Source organism: Eucyclogobius newberryi, unplaced genomic scaffold (assembly GCF_026437365.1).
Source record: "Eucyclogobius newberryi isolate DKJ021-1_F unplaced genomic scaffold, fEucNew1.0.hap1 SCAF_12, whole genome shotgun sequence".
NCBI classification, from domain to species: Eukaryota; Metazoa; Chordata; class Actinopteri; order Gobiiformes; family Gobiidae; genus Eucyclogobius; species Eucyclogobius newberryi.
In genome coordinates this window covers 28,880,733-28,886,850 of record NW_027315746.1, presented here as the reverse complement: position 1 = coordinate 28,886,850, position 6,118 = coordinate 28,880,733, and the positions used below count along the sequence as shown (strand labels likewise).

The 6,118-nt window shown below is 39.2% G+C and overlaps 1 pseudogene; it reads right to left on the bottom strand.

Moving 5' to 3' along the window:
* LOC140355858 (sodium- and chloride-dependent GABA transporter 2-like) overlaps nt 1-1,859 on the bottom strand; it is a 52,304-nt pseudogene extending 50,445 nt beyond the window's left edge.
* Nucleotides 1,860-6,118: the final 4,259 nt, after the last annotated feature.

Sequence of the window (6,118 nt, the reverse complement as noted above, 5' to 3'; positions counted from 1 at the left end):
TAGGAGATAAAGATGTTAAAACATTTAGTATAGTATAATATTACAATCTGCACTTTTCTCCAAAGTAATATGTCTGCTCTAGATGTAAGAAACAACACAGCAGTACAACACATGCTAAGGTAATAATTGAGAAAAACAAAATAATAATTAATGACTTTGCATTAACTCCTACAGCTTACATTAAATCTGCTGTTTCATTTGTGTTGGAGGAATCTTCCTCCCTTTATTCATAAGACACAATGTTGGAACATATTAAGGCTTTAGGGTTGTTTTTTCAGCCAATGATTTTTTCAGCCTATTTTCAAATAGAAATTCAAAGTAGTCAGAAACGGTATGGAATATGACAAAATAATCCTGATTGTAACTTCAATTCGACTTTATTTTGAAACAAAATTGCCTTCTGTGTTCATTTTTTTTTTAACAGAAACAACAAAGACTATTAATGATTGCCATTTAACCCAAAAACACACATTTATTCATCCAAAGTCTGAATGCTGCTCAAAACCACATGCTTTTAGTGACAGTTGTTTGGCTGCAGACCTTTTCATTAATACCAATCACGTTATTAACTAGAAATTACTACATTTTGATCTCAATTAAGCTTGGATTTCTGTGCAGCCTATACTTTTTACAGTTATGTAATATGTGAACAACAACCATAAAAAAGAAAAAAAGGAAAGTTGTATTGTTGTTGTTTTTTGGCCTTATTGAGGTCATCAAGACCTTATATGAATTTCCCTATAAATCAGGTACCAACCTGATGCCCGCGGGCAACCCCTAGCCTTTCGGACTTCTCAGTCAACAGTGTGGACCTATCCTAAATGTAGAACACTTCATTTGAGAGCTGGGCATGACAGACTGCGACAGATGAGATAAGCAGCTCACTGTCACTTTAGATTTTTTTAAAAATACACCCCATAATTACGTAGTTACAAAGGGACGAAGGGGTGTTTAGATCACAACAGTTTTTGTTTTTATTTCAAGACAAGCAAAAAGGAGACAAATTAAAGCCGCAAGCGGCATCCTTTTGTACTCCGCATTTTCGACATGATAATTGTGTATGTCTAAGAACTAATTAGACGGCGACACATTGGACATGGCCAATGCTGTGCATAACCAGTGCAAATTAATACAATTCTCAGTAAATTTGCAGCTTTGCCGCACAGAAACCGTAACACTTGGAATAAAAAATGTTATAACTTTTGATGCGCCACTCCTGAACATGATATTCCCCAAATTTGAGCTTGATCGGTCTATTGCCCACGGAGGATTCCTCGAGGTTTCTACTTTTTCCCAAAGAGGTTAGGTGGTTTTTCCTTGCCGAGAAGAAAGAGGATCTAAGGACATGGGACCTTTGTCTACCATGGAATTTAACAATGTTTTCCTGCACATTTTTAAGTTTTAGTTTATCTTATCACATCTTTGAATGATCTCTCTGTTCAGTTCCTGTATTTTATCTCTTTTACAGGCAGTATTTATTTCACTATACTTTTTATTTATTTTGTATTTTTATTTAACTTTTGTTAACAAAAATGTTAGGCTTGTAGGCTGTCTTGTCTGTCCTAATCCATAGGTAATAATAAACAAACAAAACAAAAACAACACTTTTTTTCTGTTTTTTGTTTTTCCCTCTTTCTTTTTGTTGATTAAAAACTATGAATCAATAGAAAACACAACACAGCCATTCTTACTTGTCAACACTGTATAACAATGTATAAATGATGTCATATGTCGTATAACTTACCTGTGCATTTGGGGAGCCTTTGCATTAGAGGTCGGCTGCAGTGTCAGTTGAAGCTGTGGCCTGAAGATAAGATGAATGCGCCTTTCAGTAGAAGATGAGTAACTCTTCACATTGACACGAGACTTCTTGAATGAGGAGCCAGCTGTGAGAGAAGGGCGGGGTCAGACAACGGGGGTTATTTTCCACAAATGTCTCCATGTTTTAGGGATGCCCTCCCCTGCCACATGAGAGGGTTATATAGGCAGAACGTTCAGTAGACAATGGTGAAACAATATTAAATACTTTCTCATAGACGAGAGCATTCAAAGATAACAAAGTCTAAATTAGTCTAAAGATTTCCCTTGGCTTACATAAAATTATTTACAGACAACTTCTCCACAATGCACACGATCAAACAGTCAAGTTACCGGTTTGAATCGGTAAATCATGCTTTTTCTATGATACCAATACTAATACTCAATCTCAATCCACTCAGTATTGGAATGGACTGCTGCAATGGTAATCAGGGCAAAAACTATGTATGGATTGTGACTGATTGATATGATTGTCAATTACTTTAACTGGACAATACACAATCAAAAGCGTCTCATGCTGAGAGAAGTGGATCAGGAACAGGAATTAAGTCAAAGCACATGATCATACATTTCTGGTTGTGATTTTTTTTTAAACTTTTGTATTATCATCTTTCAAGAATAAAATGAAAAAAAATGTTCCTAAACTTGAAAGCCTTGACATCCATGTGCATTTATTTATACTTTGTCGTTGTAGAAGTCTAATGAAATGAAAGTCACACTTACCGTAGCATGTGGAGGACCCAAAGGTTCAAATGAATATACTCTGGATGGAGTGGTGTTTGGCCTTTTTCTTTTTTTTTTACTTCATTATTTTTTAACTTGACTTTTACAATACTGGATTATACATAATGGGAGATGAGTTACCCTGTCCCTGTCCAGGGCTAAAAGTCACAGGGAAAACAGGGACAAGTGGTAGAAGATGAATTCATACTTTTTTTTTAATGTTTTATTTGTGTTTTATTATCTCGTGTTTTTTGTTGTTTATTCTGTGTTGTGTTTTAACAGGGTACCCATTTTTTTCCTGTATAAATAAATAAATCAAATGAATGAATGAATGAATGTATGACTGGAGATGATTAATGGCCACACTGGTATTGGCACATACATTTCAGAATCAGAATCAGAAAAGGTTTTATTGCCATTGTTAGAGAACAAAATTCACACTAGGAACTTGCTTCGGTAGTAAGGTGCAACATATCAGCATATACAAATATAATAACAGTGGGAAAATTACAGACTATGAGATTAAATAAAGGCACGTAAAAAAAAAAAAAAGTGTAGAATAAATGTTAAATACAATTAATAATGCGATCAATGTGCAAACAAGCAGTGAAAACAATGGAATAGGTGAAGTATTATTTACATTAATTTACATTAAGGCAGTGCAATTAATCAAATTTCAAAGACAATTATGATTATTAAACCCGACAATTACGAAAATGCATCCTTGAGAGGTGAGGATTAATAATTGATGACAACAATAACGCACACACAGAACCACAGAGGGTGAATAAGGCCATTTGTGAAGTGTGTGTCATAGCATGGAGTGACATGCATCAGCTGATCGTGCTGCTGTTGCCTGAAGTTGCTCTAGTTTGAGCACTGTGTTGCTCTAATCCGCTGCTGTGAGGAGGGGGACGATGCTGAGAGCTATTTGCTACCAGAAATGCTGTCGGAGCGGGAGTTTCAGTCACCTGAGAGCAAATTTGAATCTCCTAAAGGCAGTGAAAAAAATGAAAAAGGATAGTGAAGCAAGTGTCCAAAGTGCAGAGGAAAGTTTAGTGGCCGACACCTCCTCGGGTGGTTCATTGACAAGACTGTTGGAAATATGACATGTGTAAAAGTTACCTGAAGTGGGTTAATTATTATTGATTGTGCTATGAAAGAACAGAAAGAGAAGGCACTAAAGATAAAAACATACACAGCAATATCAACATGTGAAGTGTTTCCCGCTGGGCAAGGTGGGTGGGGAGAAGGGTGTTGTCTCTGGCGTTCCACTGTGATTATTTTTGGTGTGTCCGGAGCAAGAAGTTTGTTAAGATTTGTTGATGGAAACAGTAAGGAAAGTGTGTCTATTTGTTTGAGACTTACCAGATCGTGTGTGTATTTGGATCACGTTTGCGATCGGCTGAGACCGTTCAAAAGGGTCCCATGAGTATGGGCATGTTGCATCTGTGCCAGTTCTGGAAGAAATATTGCAACGACGAGGACTGTGTGGAAAATGGGGTAGAGCCTTAAACCCCCCATTGTGAGGGACCTCATCGGGCGGGATCTCGGGATTGTCCAAGGAGAAATTTAGAAATGCATATTCGTAAACTGAGCGAGCGAGTGAGCGAAAGACTTTCAATGCAGAAGCATTTAAAAAAGTTAAGACAAACATTTGAAGAAAGATGTGCCCAGCATTAAAGAGCAATTGCCTCTGCAGTGAGACACGGCTGCAGGACTGCTGCTGCTGCTGCTGCTGCTGCTGCTGCTGCTGCTGCTGTTGCTGCTGCTGCTGCTGCTGTTGCTGCTGCTGCTGCTGCTGCTGCTGCTGCTGCTGCTACTGCTGCTGCTGCTGCTGCTGCTGCTGTTGCTGCTGCTGCTGCTGCTGCTGCTGCTGCTGCTGCTGCTGCTGCTGCTGCTGCTGCTGCTGCTGTTGCTGCTGCTGCTGCTGCTGTTGCTGCTGCTGCTGCTGCTGCTGCTGCTGCTGTTGCTGCTGCTGCTGCTGCTGCTGCTGCTGCTGCTGTTGCTGCTGCTGCTGCTGCTGCTGCTGCTGCTGCTGCTGCTGTTGCTGCTGCTGCTGCTGCTGCTGCTGCTGCTGCTGCTGCTGCTGTGTGCTCTGCCTGTTCTCATCCGCGACCTGCAGGAAACTATCTATTCAGGACTTATCTGAGGCTTTATTTTGTTCACATTTTGTTGTCAGAAAAGTCAATGGATGCGACAGCACGAGACCCGATGCTGCGTGGCTTCTTTCAAAACTTCCTGGTGTTCTGCAGAGAAGAAGTTTTTTTATGTTACTCATGCAAATCTTGTGCAAAATGCTCTAAAACTCTCCAAATAGCCTGAAGCGATACAAACATACAGCTTATGAGCTGATGTTATTGTTTCACCTACTTTAAACTTGTCACTGTCACATAAAAACATTGCACACAAATAAAAATATTCAATGTCACTATAACTGGAGTCACAGACAACGCAAACGTCTTTAATTAGAGAATTACAGGTAAAGTTAGTTCAATAAATAAGCCCACATATTTATTCAAATAATTAATAACTTATAATAAGCCAAATGAGTCAAATAGGCTACTAGTAATGAACCGAATTGAAATGAAAATACTTTAATGTTTTAATAAGCAAATGGACTTTTTGTTTGAGGTGGAGTCAGGCACGTTGAGCTGGGAGAGCTTGTCCTGGAGCAGAGCAGGAGGATGGTGTTGAACGCAGAGCTGAAGTCCACAAACAGGACGTGGCGTAGGTCCCCGGGGAGCCCAGATGCTGCTCACTTATGACTTCTGCATATTGCTACTTCCGTTTATATTTTTGTAGCGTGAGTGAAACTTTGCAAGGCTTGGTGTGACTTGTTGGGCCCCTCCTGTGCCTGTGCTGGAGCTCTTATGTAAAGCCAGCCGCACAAAAGAGGCCCTAGCTTAATATGTTACGATTAAAAAGTTATGATGTGGCAACGGGACAAATCCTATGACACAACCGTTGCCTCAATAACCAAAGCAAAGCATTTCATCAATGCAAGAGAATCATACTTGGGCCGCACAGTATATTGTAATATTGGTTAATGCAATAATCAAAATTGCAACTGAGACAATATATCACAATAACATAAATAACATAGGATCAAGATCAGCCTGCCCAGGGACTACAAGGTGAAAATAGCTTGAGCTACAACCTGGTACAATATCTCTCCTTATAAGGTTCTTTTATATTGTGCACAGTCCCATAACTTATTATTGATTTTCTTGACCACTCATATTTCCGTCCGATTTTCCCCAAAACTCCTGACTAAAATTTCTCCCAATTCAAACTGAAGCTGTCTCTGAACCTTTGAGGTACAAACAGTTGGCTGGACTCTTCGTGAAACTCTGTAGTTTTGACTTCTCTTATGCAGTGGAAAATCAGATATCGAATCTGCCTAGGGAAATATATGGAAGAGTAAAGCTGCTGTTGGGAGATTCTGACTTACTGACCGTTGACCTTGTAATAAAGTAAAGATTGACACCACATTTCCCTCTTGACGCCCTTATCTTACCATGAAATGACACCTTAAGTACTTGGTATTCAGACTAGCCTCTAAAACACCCAACCT